The sequence below is a fragment of the Cavia porcellus genome, unplaced genomic scaffold (assembly GCF_034190915.1).
Source record: "Cavia porcellus strain 051 isolate PalLab524CR breed Dunkin Hartley unplaced genomic scaffold, mCavPor4.1 scaffold_17, whole genome shotgun sequence".
Lineage (NCBI taxonomy): Eukaryota > Metazoa > Chordata > Mammalia > Rodentia > Caviidae > Cavia > Cavia porcellus.
In genome coordinates, this window is record NW_026947500.1 from 52,498,276 (window position 1) to 52,521,638 (window position 23,363).

Sequence of the window (23,363 nt, forward strand, 5' to 3'; positions counted from 1 at the left end):
TCTGTTCATCAAGAAGGAACAGATAAGTGGATGTTTAAGAAAAGCAATTAAACATGAATATGATAGTTTTAGTCAAAGTTTCAACTATGGAAAACTTACAGATTTATATAATACAGTTTTCAGATAAGTAGCAGGAAATGTTTTGATTCATTACACCCCAAAGCTCAGACAAGATTTGAGTTGGCACATTGGCTATGGTCTTGGTCAGGTTATAGAACTGAGGGGTATGATACACATTTCTTCAATCAAGGCAACATGATTTAAATGAGATGCTAAATGTAGAGTACCTCACACACAAGTTGATGAATGCTTTCTTCCCCACTTCTTTTATAGGCAGCTAAAGGTCCTTTTTTTCTCTTGTGCATGTTCCACTCTTACTTTTATGGATTCCGGCAGGTGCTCCACTAAGGATTTCTCTAACATCTGTAGCATCCCTGGACTTTGCAAAAGGAACATTGTGGTGGGTAACTTAACCTAAAGAGACAATTGAAAAACATCACAGAACTAGAAGAGTGGAAGTGATGCAGATGCAATAAACAGTTCTGGTTAACTGTCTGGGCTGTAGTCCTGCTGTTTCGTGAATGGTCCACTCACTGAACTTCTTACTGTAAGAACGATGAGGCAGGGCAGGGCAGAAGTCTCTCTCTCTCATCCCCAACATCTTTCTTTAATTTCAAACATATTTCTGTAATTTTTCTTTTAAGCTTATTTTTTAAGAAACAGATTTGCAACACATAAAGTTGCACCAGGATTAATGAGTCTATTCTCAGAGAATGCATGAGCATTGTTTCAGTTTCCATTCATATCCAGGCAGGTCAGCCACTCTAGGATCCCCAGCTTGCCACTCAACTCTGTGATGCCTGGGTTCCTCATCTAACAATGGCAGTATATGCTCACTTAGTTCACAGAATGAGACAAGGCAATAAGTCAGTGAATGTAAGGCTGAGCATCAGGAGAGGGCAAGTCCTCATGGTTAGGATGACTACTGGTCTTCTTTTCATCATTAAGCATTTTATTTGCATATATCGATAGGGTATAGTGTGATAGCTTCATCCACACATACAGTGCAGGAGGAGAAATCAATGTTTACAGTTCCCATTTGTCTTCCAAACAAGCAAAAGTCAGCCCATACTGTCATCTAAAGGATTGTGCTTAATGGTTTTTTCTGACCAACCACTGGTGAATTTCAGATGAACTGGAAAACCCTAAATACAGGTGACCCATGTAAATAGGCACATACCACTTCAGATGGCTGGATTTAAGGCCATGGCAATGTGCTTCTTGCTGCCTGCTTGCAGTTGGCTGCTTGCTGCCTTGCTGCCTCTGCCTGCCATGAACTGTTTATCCTCTGCCATTCCTCTCTGCCATGTCACTACCTTCGAACCAGTCAACTATAAACTGAAGCCTCTAACAATAGGGAGCCAAAAAAACGGTTTCTCTTTTGGGTGTTGGGCAAATTTTCTCAGCAACAGGAGGAAAGTAAAGAAGACAGTAAGCTCAGAAAATCCATGGGAAACATGCACAATGTAGGCAGTTTCTGCCAGAGTGTGGGCAGGCATATGATTTCTCTGCCAACTGCCACTGGAGTCTTTGTTCCCCTGTAAACATCTTAGAGCCTGGCCTTACTGCCCGTGACATGATGAGCACTCTCCTCTCCATCAGAATCTTCCACCAAGCTCAGTGTAGAGCATTTTGGGGCTTGTCTAGCTCACATCTCTTAACATTTCCAAGTGCCTCCTGTAAGTGAGTTCCATTGGTAACCCACAGAGTCAGACACTTTCACAGCAAAGGTCCCATTCTTGGTGTAAATTTATTGTACTACTGAGCTTCTGGTGATGAAACACAATACCTGACACTCATTAATTCAAAGAAGGGAGATATCACTTGGCTCAGTTTATGAGGTGACTTAGCCTAGAGGTGCCTGGCTCTGAGACAGAAGCATCATGGAAGGAGGGCATGGCAGAGCACAGCTGCTTGTTTCATGGTAGCCAAGAGCCAGAGTAGAAAAGGGCTCCTGAGGAAGGAGTGATAACTAGAGATAAAACAGGACTTACAGAATAATGAGTTTTCTTGTTAGAAATGCCCTCTTCCCAGTAGCTGTAATTCCTTGCTCTGTTACAGGATAACATTTGCTATTATGTGACTGTAAGCAAGGTCTATGACATGTCATCATCTGTTTTCCTTCAAGAATACAGGTAAAGGTGACAACTGTTTTCCTGGATTCACCATAAGCTGTGTCTTGTGACATGCTGAAATTTGGCATCTTAGAAGGCCTATCATTGTTTTCCTTCATATAAACCTGTTTCATTGGCCACAATTTCTTCTTTGAAGATCACCCCTATTCTTGGACTAAGTATATGAAACTGGAACCTTTCTTTTGTCTGATGTTCTGCCACTTGGAGCCAGAGTCCCCAATGATGCAGGTGTGCCCCTAATAAAATCCTCTTTTCTATCCATTGCTTTCTCTCATTTTTTGATCTGGAACAGAGATAGGCCCCATGGACATTCCTCCGTAACTCCGCCAGGCAGACCCAGAAGTGTGTTCTACAGACCCTTAAGTTGAGTCTAAAGCCCATCAATTGGACACTACACCACAATCACTACACATACATGCAATTGCATGACTTTTTCTAATTGGGCAGCATTACTTCAAAGAAAAAAATCCAATAAAAGCAATGCTAAAATATTTCAAAGCAAGATTGTAGGAGAGTAACAATAGTGCTTTGTGTATTGTTAGTTTCAAAGTAGCAAATGTACTTTTTAAGGAGGGGGAAAGAAACAGCGGAGAAATGTGTTTTAATTACCCATGTCACCTTGTATAAAATGAAAGATCACAGAAGCTATGATGGTGAGTGGAATTAGCGAAAGAGAAAAATCATATGATCCCAACTATATATAGAATCTTCAAAGATTCAAAGATTTAGAGACAGAGACCTAAAGGGTGGTTTTGTCAGAAGTGAGGCTGGTGGTGAAAAAAGAGAGAAATATGAATCAGAGCAGACAGAACAGCTCATATATAGAATGCACAGCTCTAGAGATCTAATGTATGAACTGATGACATTGTCATTTATACAAAATGAGATTTTTAACTGTTGTGAGTGTGGAAAAAATTGTGTAGATATGACAAATGATGTGCCATTTAATTTGCTTTGTTATAGTAACCATTTCCCTATCATCATTTGTTTCACAGCCTCATACTATGGGCCTTAACTATACTTAATAAATTTTATTTTTGAAAAAGAAATTTCTCCTGTATCATACCTACCTATAATCACATAATTGTGAAGTATTTAACATGATTTCTTCTCATTTTTATTAGTGCATATTATTTTACATATATGATAGGTTTCACTGCCATATTTTCATGGATTAACATGCTTATGAAGCCGGAATGCAAATCAAAGGGCTTCTAGTAGAATAATCATTTTGTGATACCTACAGAAGTGGCAGGACACTTGGCCCACTGGATAAAGGGACCAGAGAAAAACAAACTATCTGCTACTTAAGGATGACAAGACACCACATCTTGGCAAACCGTTAAGCTTTTTCAACTAACAATGAGATATGAGACAGTTCCTGGAAAAGAATTACAGCAGCACCTAGGAGAATAATGGAGGCAATAGGATCCAGAAATACAGAACATGGGACACAGACTTTGGCCACTTCAGAAAACTGTGGTGATTTCAGAAAGGTGCAGCCCGTGTCAGGAATGCTAGACCTGGAAAGTAATATGGCTGCAAGAACATGACATCCCACTGACCACTGGCAGTTTTCCATAGAGCTAAAACAATGCCAACCCTTCCCTGCTGCTTGTGACTTATTTGTTCTGTCTACTGCAGCCACATCACAGCCCCCCAACACTGTCTGGTGTTCAGAGACAGCTTCTCAGAGGCATGCAGTTCCACTGGCTTGAGTAACAGGGCATAGTGACATGACGCAGATTGTCACTTATTTTCTATACAGCTTTGTTGCATTTGTCTACATGACTATACATGGGGAATCCAAGTTTTTCAAGGCTCTTAGTCTCAATGTATGAGATATATGACATGAGACCCAAGCACTGGTACTCAGGCACAGTGGCTCCCATTCGCAGCTCTCCAGTGTTACCCATCATGGTCCAGGTCACAGGGGTCTTCTCAGGCCCCAGCAAACAGAAGCTGGGGAAGGTCCGGATACAGCACTTGATAAATCTCTTGCTCCTCTCATTACCACCAAAGCTCCAGAATTTATTCACTAAGGCAGCATGAGCTACATCCAGTGATGAGAGTTTAAACTTCTCTTGATTGCTGCCGAGAAAAAGGAAAAAGAACAGCACATAATATCAAATACATTGTTTCCTGAGGGAGACCCTAAAATGGCAGCTTGCTAGGGGATCAGGCGGAAAGTCTCCCTGGAAAAATCATATTAGATGCTAGAAATCATATTAGATGCTAGAATCATATTAGATGCTAGACAACATCGAGAGGGCCAGATGAATGGATAATGATTCTTATTAACCAAGACAGCGTGGCTGGAGGATTTAAAGGCGTGCTGAGACTGAGAAGGCTGATAAAGGGAGGCTGCAAATCCCGTGCCTTTAATGCAGCAAACTGACCTGTGGACCCAACAAGAAAAGCTGTGTTGGCTTTTGGTGACTGCTGGAAATTGAGACCCGGGACACTGAGAAGCAGCCAGGACTGCCCCGCTGCACCAGAGGAGATTGTGAGAGGCTCTGGAACTCTGAAGCTGAACACTGTGCAGTTTTCTGACCATTCCACACTGTGCCAGGAGCGCAGTGAGGGCAAGCAGCATGGTGTGCAGTAGATTCAAGAGGAGGACCTGCACGGAGCCCTAGTGAGTACTGGGGACTGGGTCCCACAGCTGCTGGGGTTGGCCAGAGAACATCTTGGAACTGGGCAGCGCCCGCCACCACGGGGATATCAATAACACAGAGTATGGCGGAAGACATCTTAGAGTTGGGCAGAAACTGCGGCTTGGTGACATCACCGAGTCACCCCTGTAGAGAGGTCTGGTGGAGGACATCTTGAAATTGGGCAGAGCCTGACGCTGTGTTGGCTTCAGCGTCATACAGAGAACTAATGGAAGACATCTTGGAATTGGGCAGACCCGCTGTCCTGGTGATCCTGTCACAAAGAGGTCTGGAAGAAAACAGCTGGGATTTGGGCAGAACCCTGTGCCATGGTGACATTAGTCAGCTGCTTCTGGCACAGAGAGAACTGGCAGGATCTGCTGGGGCTGACCAAGCCTCTACTTCAGGCCCAGTAAGCAGATACAAAATAGTCAAATCTCAGTGACATCCAGAAAGTACAGCCTAATTTATGGATTGACTGGAACAGAGGCTGGAGGCTAGCCTGTACCACCCCTGCATCCCAGGCTGCCCCAGATAACAGCAAATTGGGGAGGACAGCAAAAACTCATGTCAGCATGCTTATGAAAGGCCCTAAGCAATAAGGAGAGGGCCAGAGACGCCCAGGACACTCCAGTCTGAATGAATCCAGAAACATGACAAGAGATAAAAATTAAAAAAAAAAATCTCCAGCTGCCCAACATGAGAAAATAAGCCAAGGAGAAGTAAACACTGAAGAGAACAAGCACAGTAACCATCCAATACTGGACACAGCATCTGCCGAAATTAAAAAATACCTCCATGACTTCATAGATGAATTTAAAGCTGTACTCCTGATCCAAGTGAGGCAAGTTATAAAGAGATTAGTTAAAGAAATGACAAGCCCCACTCAAGAGAATACAGATGGAAGAACTAAGGAAATCAGAAAAGAAAGAGAAACTTCTGAAGAAGAATTTAAATATAACAGAATACATGAAACTGATCCAAAGAGATTACCAGGAAACTAAAAACTCCATTGAACACTGGCAAAACATCCTGACAGAAACTAAAGACAGCCTTCTGAAACTTGAAGAGAGATTTATGGCATATGATTGTGAAAGAAAAAGCCTCTTAAAAATAACAAGGAACCAGAAAGAAGCAATTCAAAGGCTAGAAGATGACAAAAAGATACATAACTTAAGAATAAAGAATGTGAGTGAGGAAGTAGGAGCAACCAAAAATGAAATAAAAAGAATATTCACAGATATATTAAAGCAAAATTTCCCACGTATAGCAAAAAGAAATGATATCCAGATAAAAGAGGCATACAGAAAACCAGCTACCTACAACAACCAAAACCGATCTATGCCTAGACATATAATAATCAAGATTCCAGAAATCCACCAAAAGAACAGAATATTAAAAGCAGCCAGAGAAAAGAAGCAGATTACTTACAATGGGAAAATTATCAAAATAACAACAGACTTATCCACACAAACTCTTAAGTCAAGAAGGGAATGGGTAGAAATATTCCAAGTCCTGAAAAAAAATAATATACAACCAAGGCTTAAATACCCGTCAAAATTCTCTCTCAAAATTAATGGAGAAATAAGATGCTTCCAAGACAAGGAGGAACTGTGGGAGTTCGTGGCCACCAATCCAACCTTACAGAGAGTGCAGAAGGACATTCCAGAGAAAGAGAGGAAGGGATACCAAGATTCCAGCAACAGTGGCAGAGAGGCCTCAATGAAAGGGGGCAGACAGTGGAATGAGGGAATAAGGTGGACAAATTATAGCAGAAAAGTGGAGTAGCAGACATGAGGCAGAGATGGCAAGCTATAGTCTTTAGTACAGACAGCTCTGAAACATTATAAATAAAGGCAGTGGTCATTGTTAATAGTGTATCAGGATTTAAAAGACACAGTAGTCTTATCGCCATATTTAGTTTGAATTTAGTTGGTTCTGATCTGTTCACTCATGTCAGATTTGAGGGCACAGACATCTGACCCAAAAATAGCAGGTTATACCATGGTAACTATCCTTACTTTCCTACTAACTTAAACTGAAATCCTGTATTACTTACATTGTCTTACTATGACTGATCTTAACTGAATCTGAATCATAAGACCATGGGTTGGCCTTGGCGGATTTTATTTGAATTTGGTATGCTTGTTAGTATCAACCATAAAAGTAGAGGCAACTACTCTGAAGATGACAAGATGTAAAGGATATCCACACTGGTATTAACTATTAACAGCTCTCAAATCCTACAATGCTTTCAAAGTTGTGTTTTTATAAAAATAGGCAATACTATGTTTAACTATTCTAAGCCGGTGTTGTGGACAAATCTATTGAAAATAACAAGAGAAAACATAGTAACTATAGAAGATCACTTATATTGTGGTCTTATATGTCTTATCCATTGCATGTTTTTCTAGGAATTTGTTTTGCTGTCTTGTTACGACTTGATTTTCCCTATAACACAGAGAGGATAGATATATATGTAGAAATTCACACATGAGTTCTTTTTAAAAAATTATTTACAGAAACAGATTATATAATGCAAGATGTAATGAACAGATACTCTGAATAAGAGATGCTAAGAAACACAATGCTAGTTTTGTAGCATTATGATATAAATTCTAGCATTACTATTGTTCGCTGATTAGAATGACATTGGTCTGGTCTCTTGAGTTCAATTTCAGCATATGTAGAGATGGGGACAGCTACCACGAAGAGAATGAGAGATGCGATGGTAGTTATTATTGTCTTCCCTAGTGTTGGATCTTGAAGACCTAAAAAGCCTTCATCATCCTGTAATTATTCAATTGGTTCTATAATATGCAATAAGTATATAAAGTGGGTGAAGATGGGGACAACTATTTGTAAGAAACTAGAGACAGTTAGATATACAGTGAAGATCTCCAGTGGACTTGCTTTGAAATCTGTATTTCTTTAAATTATTTTTTAACTGCTTTGTTCTGTTTTGATGTGTTTAATCTTACCCTCTTTGAGATGTAAAACAAGTGTGGAGGACTGATAACCGTATTACTGAGTTTTTGTTTGATCATTGAGCAGAACTGTTTGTAGTGTCATTTTTTGAATGTCATTCTAAATACTTTAATTTTGTAACCTGAACAGCTATTTCTAAGATGACAGTATGTAACTTATCACCCAGCGATTTCTTACCATTTGTTTTTTTTTGTAATTTTGTATTATTTCTACCCTTTCTTATCTCCATGTATTTTTTTGTTTCCTTTTCTTTAAAGAAAAAAAATACATTGTTTCCTTCCAGAGAGCAAATTGAGATGGAAGTAGGAAGACAGGTGATGAGAAACCTCAGCAGTCATAATCTCACTAACTGTGTGATTTTGTGCAGATAACTTGTATCTCTATGCCTCTTTTTCTTCTGGCCTAAAATAGAGATATTAAAATTGCATTTCTGTGAAGGGACAGCAATAAATAAGATCTCTCACAAACCGGCATAACAAGCACCCGGCCACACACACACAAGAAAAACTCCATAAAAGTTAATTATTGTTATCACAATAGCTTTGTAGTATATTTTAAAATCAGAGCATGGGATGCCATCTACTTTGATTTTGTTGCTTAGGACTGAACTTTGACAAAAGTTCCAAATACATTCATTGGAAAAAGATAGCCTTTCAAAAAAATGTGCCAGGAAAACTGGCTTCCCACATGCCAATCGTGAAAACTAGACCATCTGTTTCACCATTCAGTAAACCAAAATCAAATGGATCAAAGACCTAAACATTAAAAGAGAGAGAATTGGAGGAGAGAATAGCTAGGACTCTGGAAGACTAGGCAGTCAAAGATTTCATGAACAAAAGCCTGACCACATGGAAATAATATCTAGGACTGACAACAGAGATCTCATCCTATTCCAAAGTTTTGCACACCAAAAGAAATCCTCAAGAGAGTGAAAAGATTACCCACAGAGTGGGAAAAAATCTTTTCCTCTTGACCCTCAGACAAGAGATTTATATCTAGAACATATAAAGCAGTAAAAAAGAATCAGACCCTCAGATTTCAAGATGCAATCCAGAAATAAACATCAGAGTAAATACGTGTCTCTCAGAAGAAGAAATAAAATAGCAAATAATTATTTGGAAAATGTTCACCATTAGTGGTCATTCTAGGGATGCCAATTAAAACAGCACTGAGATTCCATTTCACTCCAGAAGCAATGGCTATTATTGAAAATCAAGCAATCACAAGTGCTGGAGGGGCTGTGGGGAAAAGGGAACCCTTCTGCACTTTTGGGGGGAATCTAGACTGGTGCAACCTCTGTGGAAATTGATGTGGACATGCCATAAATATGAGGATTAGAGGCCCCATTCAACCATCTCTTCCCATTGTGGGTATCTTCAGAAGAATTGAAAATATCATATCACAGTGATATAAGTGCACCACGTTTGTAGCAGCAAAATTTGTAATAGCCAGATCTTGGAAACAAACCAAATGCCTATCAACAGTAAAGTGGATTTTTAAAAATCTTTGTTTTTTTTTACTCTATGCATGTTGCTCATCCACAGAGAAGTATAAATCTGAGACATGTCTAGTAAATGGATGCAATGTAAGATCATACTGAGGTGAAATAATTCAGTCAAACTTGTAAATATCCCATGTATTTCTGGTGGTGAAGCTGAAATCATAAATAAGCACCAAAATTTTGACTACTTATTGTGAAATAGGAAGAAATGGTTCAAAAGACAGGGCAACCTGGGAGAGGAGGGAATGGAAGGGAAAAGAAAAAAATGAGAAAAGTGGGATGAAATGAAACAAAGCTTTGTAAATATGGAGTAGAAGACAGGCTGAAGGTGGGGGAGAGTGGGAAAAATAAAGAATCAAGGTGCAAATATATGGGTACAAACTCTCTATATGAATATAATCTTTATGTATATCTAAATCATAACAATAGATTTAATTTTCTAAAAGTCTAACAGCAATGTGTTTCATCAGAATTGCATGGCAAGATTTGTAAAACTTCAGTATTTTTTACGCATTGACTGTGAAGCTGCACAGAAGCTAAGGCAGAAGACATCAGCCCTATTGTACAGATGAGGACAGTAGCTCAACAGAAAATGAGGCAGAACCACAGAGCAAAGCCAGTGAACAGCAAAGCCAGCATTTGGAATCATGAAGATTAGCATCCGCGTATCCTCAGCCATCATGCTGCATACACTGAGAACCTAAAGTCCAACGTCAATGCTGTGGAGTCCAGGCGCCTCCTGTAACAGAAAATGGAGGACTAAGGGCTCCGAACATGGGGTGATGGAGCTACCAGAGACACCTGGTTAGGGGGACCCCACTGGGTAGCATTAGATCCAAATTCGAGCCCCAGTTAGGCCATTCAACAGCCGTGGTGTGTGTGTGTGTGTGGGGCACCAGTCCCTTCATCTTCAGATCCTGACCTGGGAGGAGACAGAAACATGTCTCATACCTGGATGGTCCCCTGGACAGAACCAGGGGCACTAATAGGGCTCTAACTGACTCTGCATCTCCAAGATGTGCAGTGACACACTTCATTAAGAGAATGAAGGTCTTTCTGTCACACAGATACACAGGCATTCAGCATCTGCAGGGCAAATGCACATCGTTTTTCAGCCCTATTCCTTCTTATGCCAGAAATACACAGAAGAGACACACCTTATTTTCTTTGTTGGAGAATCTTTTCACTATGTATATTTATTAAGAATCTAAGAGATGCCAGGCAGTGCTTGTCTAATGCAGAGCAATCAGCAAGGCTTTCAGATCAGATGCCTCCACCTACGGAGACTTTAGGATACTCAGGAGGCTTCAAAGGACAAATTCATAGATTCACAGACAAACAGGATGCTTTCAGATGTGGACAAGGACAATAACTAAAATCAAAATGTGAGTTTATGGTGAGGATTGATGAAAATGAAAGTCATTATAGGTAAGGAACTCTAAAAGGCATCTGGAAGCAAATCAGAAATTTGAAATTGAGGGCAGTGATCACAAAAAGGGAGAAATGCATGAAGATAACAGGAAAGGGCTGTGTAGGCAGGCAAACAGCAAGTACATCTCCCACATCCCTGTGTGTGTGAGCACGTGGGACTGAGTGGCAGAGGAAAGTCCAGAGCTGCTGCTGGGAAGCTGTGAGAGGGATGGGGATGGTGCAGGTTATGCTGCACCTGGAGAAGGAATTTTGTTTCATTCAAGGTGCTAGCAGAGGCCTTGATGGCTCCCAGCAGGTGAAGCACAAAATCCACATGGTGCTTTGAAGGACCACCCTGGAAATCACTTGCAGGTTGGCAGGAATGGGTACCAGGAGTGAGGTTAGGAAGCCACTTTGATGAAAGTTGTTAGTGTGGTGGGCAGAACATCTATAGTCAAACTCACATGATACGAGGAATCTCTGATTTGGGATGTAACTGTTGTGTATCCAGCAGGGAAGGCACCAGTTTCTTTACTGTTGGTGGCATCATGTAGAGGATGCACTGTATTTTCTTGACCTTGACCAATTTAGTTGCTGCAAGACATTGTATCACTTCATCCAGGCTTGACTGTGCACTTAGAGGGGCAGAAGCAAGGACAACCATTCCGCTCCTTGTAGAAGGTTATGGAGAGGTTCCACAGAATGAAGCAGGAGTTAGCACCAGACAATCTGGCTCCGTTCATTGCCACTTACCAAGAATGTGAACAGGTCACTCTCTGAGCATGCTTTCTCTTATGTAAAACAAACAATCCCAGAAATCCTATTAATTACTGTGCAAAGGAGGAGTGATATGGAAATTATAACAGCCCATCTTGACTTTGCACATGATATCTGCCAAGGCACTAGCTGAATGCTACTTCAATTTACTTTTGCACAGGCACTATTTTGTAAGGTTTTAGTTTTTATTATCTTCATTTGTGTAAATGAAGACACAGAGTAATAGTTAAGTCATTTGGTTACCAGTGCTTAGAAAGAGGCTGAACCAGGAAGCACCTTTCAGTGTTACTAGGGAGAGCGGACTCACAGCCTCAGCAGCTGTACTTCATGGCCCTAAGGAGCCCTGTGGGACAATGAGCTGCTGTTACTACTGCAGGAATGGGAGGCCTGAGGGAAAGCTCTGTTCACACCTCCTGCGACACTGAGGGCCCATGTGTACACCATGAATCCTCAGCTAAGGAGAAAGTCCCTTATCCAAAGTTCCTGGCATCTGAACCCTACCTGCAGAATTTAAATCCCACACTGTGCAGTGTGGGTGGCCAAATAGAAGGACCAAGCACTAGGAGAAAGTGAAAGTTTGAGGGGAAGGTGCTCAGGATGGGAGGTGACTCTACCCTAGTAGCCAGCACACACCCCACTTTTCTTAATTTGGATTTGCAAATGTTGTTTCCAATTGATGACATCTGGTTTTTCAAGGAATTCTTGACAGTTCTTGGGGTCCTTAGAAAAGATTTGGTAGGTGTTGGTGTAGTGATCAAGGTCATCGGTCATCTCCTGTATGGTTTGGCAACATGAAATAAGTCACATCAGCTCTACCAAGTCATTTCAGTATTTGTTACCCACCTTTTGTCATACTGGTACTCTGCTAAGTGAAATATGATTGTTTTCACATATTTTTACTATCTCTCAATCATTTACATAAAACCAGATCAAGGGCTCTATTTGATTTATGTTTTATAAAGTCTTGGTCAACCAACTATTTATGGGTTGCATTGCAATTTAGTATTAACCAAAAGTGCACTACTTTACAAAGTCTTCCTCCATATTTTGTATTGTTCAGGAGAAAGAATAAAAGCTATATTGTCCAAGGCAAGCTATGGGTGCAAAACTAAAGACTATTCCTTTTCAAGGTGTACCAGAACCAATTATTTTCTGCATACAATGTGCATATTGATGCAGAAACCCTTATAGTGCTAGAACTTCTATGATGATGCACAATATCTTAAAAACTACAAACTAGCACTGGTTAAAAGACTAGTTTGATATTCTACTATTTCAAAACACACAGTTTATTCAAGTAAACACTTGCAGACTTAAGAAATAGAGGCTGGGGTTATTTAAAGAAGGACCAGAGGACAAATATCCAGAAAGGGTAGAACAGCTGGAAAATTTTTCATAGAAATACTAATCCACAATACTACCATTGACAATCAAGATTTTAAACATAATATTTAAAAATATGATTTAATTTTTAGATTTTTAAAATGTATGTAAATTTCTCTGTATTGGTATTCTCTGTTTATGAATTTTAATTACTATATGTGTATATACTTTAATTACTATATGGTATATGACACGATGGTAGGAAGCACACACAGTTAATAAAACAGTTACTACTGCAAACCAATGACTGGTGCTCTGAAGAAAATTAGCAGATCCATCACTTCACATTGACAACCAACCTTTTTTTTTGGGTGAAAAACAGCTGGAACTCCAAATCTGTAGCAAATTCATGAAAATGTTACCATCCCTATTCTCCATGGTACACATTAGATATTTAGACTTCTTGCCTCTCTAGATGCTGCTTTGATTCCTTTAACCCGCATCTTCACACCCTCTCAACTAGCCACTGTTTGTCCTCTGCATCAACATATTTAAATTTTTACAAATTAACATTAGTGAGATGGTGCAAAATTGTAACTTGTCATGATTCACTTATTTCTCTTGGCATACATATATGTTTTTCAAACCTCTGGGGAAAAATTGGCCATGGTCCAATCATTTGGCTTTACAATTACTGGACTTTTGAAATACTTCAAACATTTCAAATGTTGAGTTCTATGAGGTCTTCATAGTTTGATTTTTTATTTTACATTAGTGAGTTTTTGAAAAATGTGATAATCACATTCTTTTTGTAGAGTTGGTGCACATACAGACACATCTTAATGATCTTTGGGCCTCTCTTTCCCCACTTCTACCCCCGTACACCTCCCTCTATCACTTGGTCCCTTTCTCTTTTGTAAAACATCAATTCCCTATTTAGTATTATCTTTCACTTTATTCCTCATTTATATTTTGAGCTACTCATATAACAAAAAGCATGTGACATTTAAGGTTGTGTGTCTGATTTATTTCAGTCAATATTATGTTTTCGACACGCATCCATTTTGCCACACAATCCTCAATTTTATAGTTTACAGTAGCACTCCATTGTGTATAAATACAATATTTTCTTCATGCATTTCTTGATGGACACAGGTTACTTCCAAGATTCAGCTATACAAATTGCATTGTTGTAAACATAGCTATCAGGGTATGAGTGAAATATCTTCAGATCCATGGGGAGGGTATTTAGCAGGAGAATAGTTGTGCTGAATGGAATATCTAGTTTTAGTATTTTGAGCCATCTCCACACTGATTTCCATAGTGCTTGTACCAGTTTGCATTCCCATCACCAATGGAGAATTGTTTCTTTATCCCGCAACTTCACCAGCCTGTTATTGTTTCATTGTGGAATGCCAGATGTAGTTTCTAAAGTGGGATGAAATCTCAGTGTTGTTTTTAACGTGTATTTCTCTAGAGGCCAGAAGGTTGAACTTTTTCACATGTTCACTGGCTATTTGTTCTTCTTCTTCTGAAAAGTGTGGATTCGTTGTTGTTAGCCATTTTTGATTGGGTCTTTTATGTTGAGACATAGGATTTTCTTGAACTCTTGATATTTTCTAGATATTGCTCTGTCTAAGGAATAGCTTGCAAACTCTTTCCCCTGTTTTGTAGGTTGTCTCTTCACTGTCGATTGTGTGCTTTACTGTGCAGAATCTTTTTAATTTGATATGACCTTATTATGTGATACTTGGTATGATTATTTGTGACATTAACTTTGTGTCCAAAAAGTCTTTGTCTTGCCTGTCTTGAGGAGCTCCAACTTTTTTATCTTCCAGCAAGTTCTTTCTATTTTAACATTCGGAACTTTGATCCATTTGTGAATGGACTTCAGTACTGTTGATGACACAAAGGTAATGTTAGCATCAGTTTAAAGAAACCTATTCCATTCTGGGAGAACATGGCAGACAGATAGCAGCACCTATGGAGGCTCTCTGAAAGACCCAGCTTAGAATTCAGGAATGGTGCTGAGTAAGGAATCATAAGCAAGAGGAGATATGCCCCCGTGACCCAAGAACGAACTGGGCTGAGAGAAACCAACTGGGAATGCAATCCTGGTGCTATAACAGAAACAGATAAAGCCTCAGCTTGGAAGCTGGAGCCTGTGCCATCGGAAGCCGTGATTTGGGTTTCCCGCCACTGCGGCTGCGTCTGCATGGGCTCAGAAGGGAGAGAGATGCGCGGAAGCTCTGAGAACAGGAATCGGTGAATGGAGTTGAGAGCGGGACAGGCGGGGAGCCATGCATCAACCTCTGGGAGGTGACGGAAAACTGGGACTCTTCCACGGTCTAGGAGACTCCAACGGAGGACATTCTGGGACCAGGTAGACTTGTGGGAACAGGGCGTTGCAGTGACTTCAGTCACCAATCCCCTTCTCAAGCGGGATTGGTGAGCAGTGCCTAGCCCATGTGATGCTGCTGGTTGAGACCCAGTAGGCTAGCACAACTGTGCTCCCAGCACCTGAAGGTGACCTGGAGGGGCGGGCCCTGCATAGGCTGCCTGGTCTGCAACTTCCTGCTGTGCTGCATTGGGCAGGAACACCTAGTCAGCGCAATTCAATTGGACTGTGATTGACAGGGAAGGAAGCTGGGCCTCCTATATACATTTGCATATATAAGGAACAAAGAATATGGGAAGAGGCAACAACAAGAAAGGGTCCTTGACCCCCAATCCTGAGAAAGAGCAACAGCAGACACAGAACCAATAGACATAAAGCACTATCTTGAGAGCCTCATAGACAAGTTCAGGAATGAAGTTATTAATGACTTGAAGGTAGATATAAGCAGAATAGTTAGAGAAATGCTAAGCACTACCCAAGAAAAAACAGATGGTGGAATGGAAGAACAGAAAAAGAGGGGAGAATTGTTTAATGGAGAAAATAGAGAAAGCATAGAATACATGAAGCAGGTTCAAAGAGAATACCAGGAAACTAAAAAGTCTCGAAAACTGGCATAACAGCTTGAAAGAAACTAAGGACAGATTATCTGAACTGGAGGGCAGATTTGTAATATGGGAGCATGAAATGAAAAACTTCTTAAAAATAGCAAAGAAATAAACAGCAATAATACAAAGACTAGAAGATAAGAGGGTCTATAACTTAAGAATTAAGAACAGAAAAGAAGAAGTAGGGACACAAACAAATGAACTACAAAAGCTACTCACAGAAATAATCCAGGAGAAATTTCCTAATTTAGCAAAAGGTAAAGATACTCAGTTGTATGAAGCATACAGGTCCCCAGCCACCTACAATCCAAACAGAGCAACACCCAGGCATATAATAATTAAAATTTCAGAAATCCAATACAAGAACAGAATATTAAAAGCCGTCAGAGACAAGAAACAGATCACTTACAAGGGAACACCCATCAGAATTACAGCAGACTTCTCGGCACAAACCATCAAATCATGAAGAGCGTGGGGGGAAATAATTCAAGCTTTGAAAGATAATAATCTCCAGCCAAGATTGATATATCCTGCACAACTATCCCTGGAAATTGATGGAAAAACAAGGTGCTTCTAGGATAAAGAGGAACTAGTGGAATATGCAACCACCAATTCAACTCTACAGAGAATACTGCAAGATATTCTAAAAAAGAAAAATACGAAGAATCCAGAAGTAGCAGCAGAGAGGCCACAACGAATGGAGCAAAAAACAAAATGAAGAAGACAAACTGACAACTAATGACAGAAAAAGAGCTCAACAGAAATGAGGCAGAGAAGATTGGATGATAGGAACAGCTGCTTTGGAGAAAATGACATCTTAAGAGGTAATACTGATTTAGTATCATCTTGTTTTGAAGTCTCATCAAGCTTTTGTTTTTCTGTCTCCATTAGTCTAAACAGGTGGTATCTTATTGGATTTTATTATATATGATAGTATAAGCAAACCTTTTATAGACAAGGAGATTATACAGAAACCATTGTTCATTTTCTATTAGTTGATTCTAAATACCCTGTAATGCTGTCATTCTCTTAAATGGTTTTACATTGTTTTGATATATTTGATTCTACAGTATACGAAGTTATGCTCAAAGATTTCAAGGAAAGAGACAATATGGTAACTACTTTTATGTCGGGATTATCTTGTGGTGAAACACTATTTTGCTTAAATGGTTATGTTTTGTTCTGCGCTGATTTGTTGTTATGCCCTCTTTTATCTCAATCTCCATTTTATTATTTACTTTTTTGTCCTTTTAATTAAGGGAAAAATAAATTTAAAAATAGCAGGATATATTATAGTAACCCACTTTGACTTTCCATTATCTTGATTTAAAGCCCTGTATTGCTCTCACAATCTTGTTTTGACTGATGTTCCTCTATTCTGTTTTGCTTGATAGTACCAGGTTCGAAAGTTTAGGCAACCACTGTGAAGATAGTGGGATTCATTATGACACCCATTTTGGCTGACTATTATCTACTTTTGAAGACCTATAATGTCTCCAATGTTTTGGTTTTGTTGGTTTTGTTCTTTACTGTTTTGTTCAATTTTATTGTAAATAATGATATAGGAAATTCTATTAGAGATAGTGGAAGGCATATGGTAACCATTGTTGATCACCTAGTGTTATGCTTTTACATTATCTATTAAGTCCACCCTTTTGATTTGACTGAGTGTTCTGTTATGTCACATTTGGTTCTACTCTCTTCCAAAAAAGTAATAAGAACTGTGGGAGCAACAAAACCCAAAATGTGTAATTGTCATTGTACAAAAGAGAGGCAAAGAAAGTGCTCTAAATGATATAACTGCATGTATATTTAAGTGTATAAGATAGATAATGATATTACTGAGTTTTGTTGAATCATTGAACAGAACTGTTTGCAGTCTCACTGTTGGAATGTTGACTTTATAAGCTTTAATTTTGTAACTTGAACAATTTTTTCTAAGATGACAAAATGTAATCCATTAACTAGTGATATCCTACTGTTTATTTGTTTCTGTAAATCTGTATAACTTGTACCCTTTCTCTGCTTTTTTTTTCTTTTTCTCCTTAAACAAAATTAATAATAATAATAATAAAAAAGAAACCTATTCCACCCAGGTAATAACAAATATATCAACAAAATGAATATTGTTCAAGACAAAATCAATGCTGACATACTGTCAGGGCCAATAATGTACCACTTGGAATGTTTTTAAAAGCTCTATAATTATGTTATAAACACTAAGAAAACACAGACAAGGACAGTACCACTATGGTCAAACCACACTGAACATTCCTGAGCTCTTTTGATATTGGAAGTCAACTGTGATTGGGCCTGGTTAATATTTGGTACTTGGATTGGCTACATACTCTAATCATCTACTAAAAGCGACATTTACACCCCCACTCACAATAGAAAATAATTCAACAGTAGTAATGTACAGCTAACTATCTAAATGTTAATAAAGTTTAATGGTTATACAACTAAGATATGAATGAGTTGATTTGGAGATTGAAACAGGTTAATTTTAAAAATTGAACAGTGGAAAATAAGGAGGAGAGAAAGGTGACATAAAAGATCCTGCTAAGGATTAGAAGAAGAAAAATAGAATTGAATAATGGTATTGGAAAAGAACAAATAACAAAAATCAAGAAAATGCAAAAGAGTGAACATTAAGAAATACAGGAGAGAAAAGTTTTAAAAAAAGAAGGGAAAAAGAAAAATTCCCAGAACTCTTAAGAACAATAACAAAAAAGAGAGAAAAAAAAATGAGCTGAAAAACTAGAGGGAGGGGGAATGTATTTTTGAGTGAATGGTTTCACTTCGTGATCCACAATTTTAGAATCCAGCAAGTCACAGTTTTCTTCACCTACCTTTATGCTCTGTTGGTTTTTAAGGTGCCCCATCCTCCAGATGCCGTGTGTCAACTGTCCAAACCAAGGCATATACTTTCTATTCTTGGCAGATGGAGAGGAAATCATACTTCAGATTTGTGCTGAATCGTTCCAGCATGGAGAGGTTAAAGAAACCCACTAGAGGCAATACTAGTGCTCTCAGATCCAGCCATTTCTGAACATAACATGAGCTGACTTCTTGGCATGAACAGGAGGGCCCATGTCCGGTTCAGCCTGAGTTTAAATCTCTCAGGAGATTTGTGTAGCTGATTCTCTACCTTCAGCTATCTCTTGTGGCTGTTACACTCAGTCATTATGGAAGGGTTAGACTGGGAACCCTCAAGTGCAAGTGTTTTGTTGTTTTTCTGAATCTCACTCCTAATTTCTCAAACCCTCTCTGAGACAGGCTGTGATCAAACTCTCACTGGCAATGCAGCAGGCGCTGCACTCTCCAGCAGTTGCCTGTTGTGGTGAAGTGGCCTTGAAGGCAAAACCCCATGATGCTTTGCAGTTCACAGGCACTGTGGCTCCTCCCTCCTCTGGCCAATGCCACTGCCATATGTGCCATTTCTCCCTGGAGGTGCAAGTCCTCATGGCTTACTTTGTGACCGTGAAAACAAATTCTGCTTGCCAGAAATATTGCAAGTTTCCAGATTGCTTCATTATCTTCTCTACATGGTGATTCTTTTTTTTTCTACTTGTCTCTACCTTCTAAATTTCTCCTAGTTCCTTTTTAATTACAAGTGATCCAGTTCTTTATTTCTCTTGGTCAAACTGTTGTTTCCTGGTTTTCTTGATTCTGGGTGTTACAGAAGTTGAATTTTTTAAAAGATAATAAAATCCAACAAATCAAAACAGAACAAAGTTTTTTAAAAAAGCAGCAAAATTGGTACAGAACTTCAAAGCACGATGCTATGAAAACAACAATAACTACCACAGTATGTCTTGTTATCTTCATAATACTTGTCCACTCATCAGGTATAGCAATATCAAGCCAAAGTAAAACAGAATAAAACCAGTCCCAACAGAACACTGAATAAAGCAAATCAATTCATCAGAATGAAACAAAATAGTGAGAACAATATTGGCCTTCAAAGACAGGATAGAAGGAAATCCCCTGTTTCTGCTGTATGGCATACCATCATTCTCCCAATAAATGCCCAGACTGCAGGTCCCAAGCGTGCAATATCTACCAATAAATGTAAACATTTAGATGGTTTTTGTACCTTAGCTGCTGTCAAGTTAGCCTGTCTTCAGAACCAGTTGGTTGCTTACAGGGGGAGAGGATACTTGATTCTCAGCTCATGTGTCTATAGGCTTATGGGTGGCCTTATTTGATTTTTCTCTCCCTGGGCCCCCATGGCTTGCATGCTTTATCAGAAAGGCTGGCTGGCTTCTTGATGATCTCCTCCCAGTCCCAGCATGACCAGTTCTCAGGAGGCACTGACTTTTCTCTAAGAAGCTAAATTTTGCTACTAATCACTATTCTGTTCTTTCGGTTTTTCGCATATGTGGATTTTTAATTTTTGTTTCTCAACGTGTTCAAAACATTTGTAGATAGAGTCTTTAATCATTTTGATTGAGTGATTTATAAAAGTCTTCAACTGCAAACATGTTTAAAGTACTGATAATTCCTTTTACTTGAATATTTGCCTAAATCTTTCTTAATCATCTTTTTATATTTTAGGCATTATTCTTCCCTGTTAGTAATGTGTCCACTGCTGTTGTCAGTCTGTCAAAATGTGTGAACAGCATAATTCAAGTCAAGTGAAATATCTTCCTGGAAGGCACTTTAGTCTCCCTGCACCTGCTGAAATCTCTATTTTTAATCATATTTTGGTCATTCCCATTTCTGTGTCTCATACTCTTTAAATAATAAAGATTCCTATAACAAGATCATAAGTGTTCCTCAGTGCTGTTGTATTTTTTCATACAATCTTGAAATTCACCCACATCCCCATGATTCCTCCAGTCTGTGAGCTTCTGGAAGACAAAGCTAATCAATCATCAACCTGCTTCATTTGTGTTTCCCTGAGATTTACCCACCTTCCACCCTGATGTTACATAGTAAGCATAAACACCATCATATCCACACCATTGATGTCAACTTACTTGCTCCGGAGGACGGACAACTACTGTATTAAAATCAGGCCACTTGTCCACCAGAGCCTTTACCTTGAAGGGGTTCCCCTGGTTCATGTGAAAGATGGTTCCATAAACCTGTCCTATTTCAACACAATGGGAAGAGAAGCACAGGGCTCAAGGTCAGTATTGTGTTTCTGTGACAAAATGACTCGTCCCTCTGAAAGTAGGGTATGTAGTGCTTATAGTGTTTAGTCCAATCCTTAGGTTACATTTTGTTATCTCCCAAATAAGCAGAGTTTTGATGAAATCATAAGTGAAATAAATTATCAATCACTCATTTTTGCACCATTCATTCCTTTTCATTTTCTTTCATGTATTTACATTGTAATTAATTGAAACTTACATTGTAATTTCATGTAATTACAAAAAATTATCTCATATATTTAGTTTGACACCTATTTTTCCTTTCTATACTCTGCATGGGCATATTTCCATGTCATTAAATACTAATCTGTGTAATCTCACTTCATAATTAAGATTAACTCTATGTTAAATTTTTTTACCTCTTATTGAAGACCTTTTCTGTTTTATCTGACATTTTATTATAATTCTTGAAAGGAAATTTTTGCTTGAGTCTTTGAAAATATTCCTGTTGGTACAAATTTTAGAAGGAAAATTTCTAAATCAAACATGATATACTCAGAAGGATTTTTGTCTTCTAAGTATTTACACATTACTTTCTGGAAAGTTTACATGGCCTCTTTCCTACTTAGTAAGAAACAGATCATAGTGGTATAATCCTGGGCTCCAATGGCCAAACTCCAAAGAACTTCACTCATTCAGAGTTGTTTCTTGGTGTTTAGGAACAGGTCTTCAAACACCAGAGACTTGCAGAACACTGAATAAGTTGAGAACGATTTGCCAAGATTAGAAGTGCTCAAGCTTTTCCTCACAGTGTGCACAGCAGCACGGTCAAGTGGAGAGCAGGATCTCTCAGCTGATGGAGCCAGAATATGCCACACAAGAAAGGGCGATGGAGAAAAACCATTTCACCAACTAAGGCGCAGCCTGTCTGAAGGTCCCTGTCCCTCCCTTAAAATAGTTCTAAGTCAGACTAAGGAAAAAGGGAAGCACAGTTTTCACTTAACCACATTTACATGGAGTTACTAAATACTCTGTTATTTGAGGAAGCTTGATGTGGCAACTAAATCCAGTTTTGGTGGAAATAACGATTATTTTTTCTAAACATTGGAACTGAGAACTGGTGATTTTTAGATACACAATATAAAAATATAACTGGAGTCACTACTTCTTTTCTTTTTTTGCTACAACCTGACTGAATGAGATTTGGCATGTGTCACAAACCTACTCAGTATTTATTCCTTGGAGACACAATACCCATTACTTCAGGCCACAATACCCAAATCTTTCTCTAACCAGAGATTTAATAACTACTGAATGGGAATGTCTACCATGTTGACATCCCTGGTTTTACTAATTTCACATGATAATTCTGAGACTGAGCTTAAACTTTTGCTATTTTGCTTAGAAAATAATTGGTTATGTCAAAGACATCTACCTCTGGACTCAGCCCACTCAACAGCTGCCCTGTGAGAGTCACCTAAAGCTCGTGTGGCTTAATCTGTAACTGCCCTTTCTCCAAGGTACAAGGTCACAGGAAAGGTAACAAAAGATGTAATATTGTGTCTTTCCTACCACAGTTACCATTAACTGTGGAGTCAGAACCACAGTAAATACACCATCCTTCTGTTGCCCTGAATAGTCCCGGTTCTTGAGTCAGCAGGAAAAAAATGTAGAATAACAGTGTCTTACACTTAAAGATTTGTTTTTACTTTAGTTTTTGTTTTTCTTTAGATGTTATTGTAAATGGTACTGCTTTTTAAGTTTTATTTTCAATTTTGTATTGCTAGTGCTTATAAATATAATTGATTTTTGTTGTTCCATATTTTCGCCTTGAATCTTATCACCTAGCTCAATTTATTAATACCTAAAGCTTGTTTTGTATATTTCATAAGATTTTCTACATTACAAAATTATGACCTCTGTGGGGGAAAAAAACTCTTTTTATTTCCTTTTTGCCAGTATGTATTCTTTTCTTTCCTTTTTCTGCCTTTTATTATATTGTTTAGAACAACCAATGTTACGTTCAATATGAGTATATAAGTATTCAATATTCAATATGAGTATTCTTGCCTTAATATTTATGGTACAGAAATCATCTTTCACTATTTAGTAAATATTAGTTGAAACTTTTTATATTTTCTTTTTATCAGTTTAGAAGAAATTATTTTATTCTAGGCTGAAGAGGTTTTATGTTTATTGAAAATATTAAATTTGATCAAATAATTGTTCTCTGTCAGGAGAAAATCATCTGGTTTTCTTCTTTAGTTTATTGATAAGAAAACTTAGGTCATGGTTTATGTTGGTGGTCCCTAAGCCTCATGCCTTTGCATTGTGCATTTGTGATTTGTTCATTGTCCAGTGCTTGGATTGATGGTTTCAGTGCTATACCCACTGACAACATCAATTCAAA

The 23,363-nt window shown here is 38.7% G+C and overlaps 1 pseudogene; it reads right to left on the reverse strand.

The window, feature by feature from the left end:
• Positions 1-991: 991 nt before the first annotated feature.
• LOC134470976 (glycine N-phenylacetyltransferase-like) overlaps positions 992-23,363 on the reverse strand; it is a 29,589-nt pseudogene continuing 7,217 nt past the window's right edge.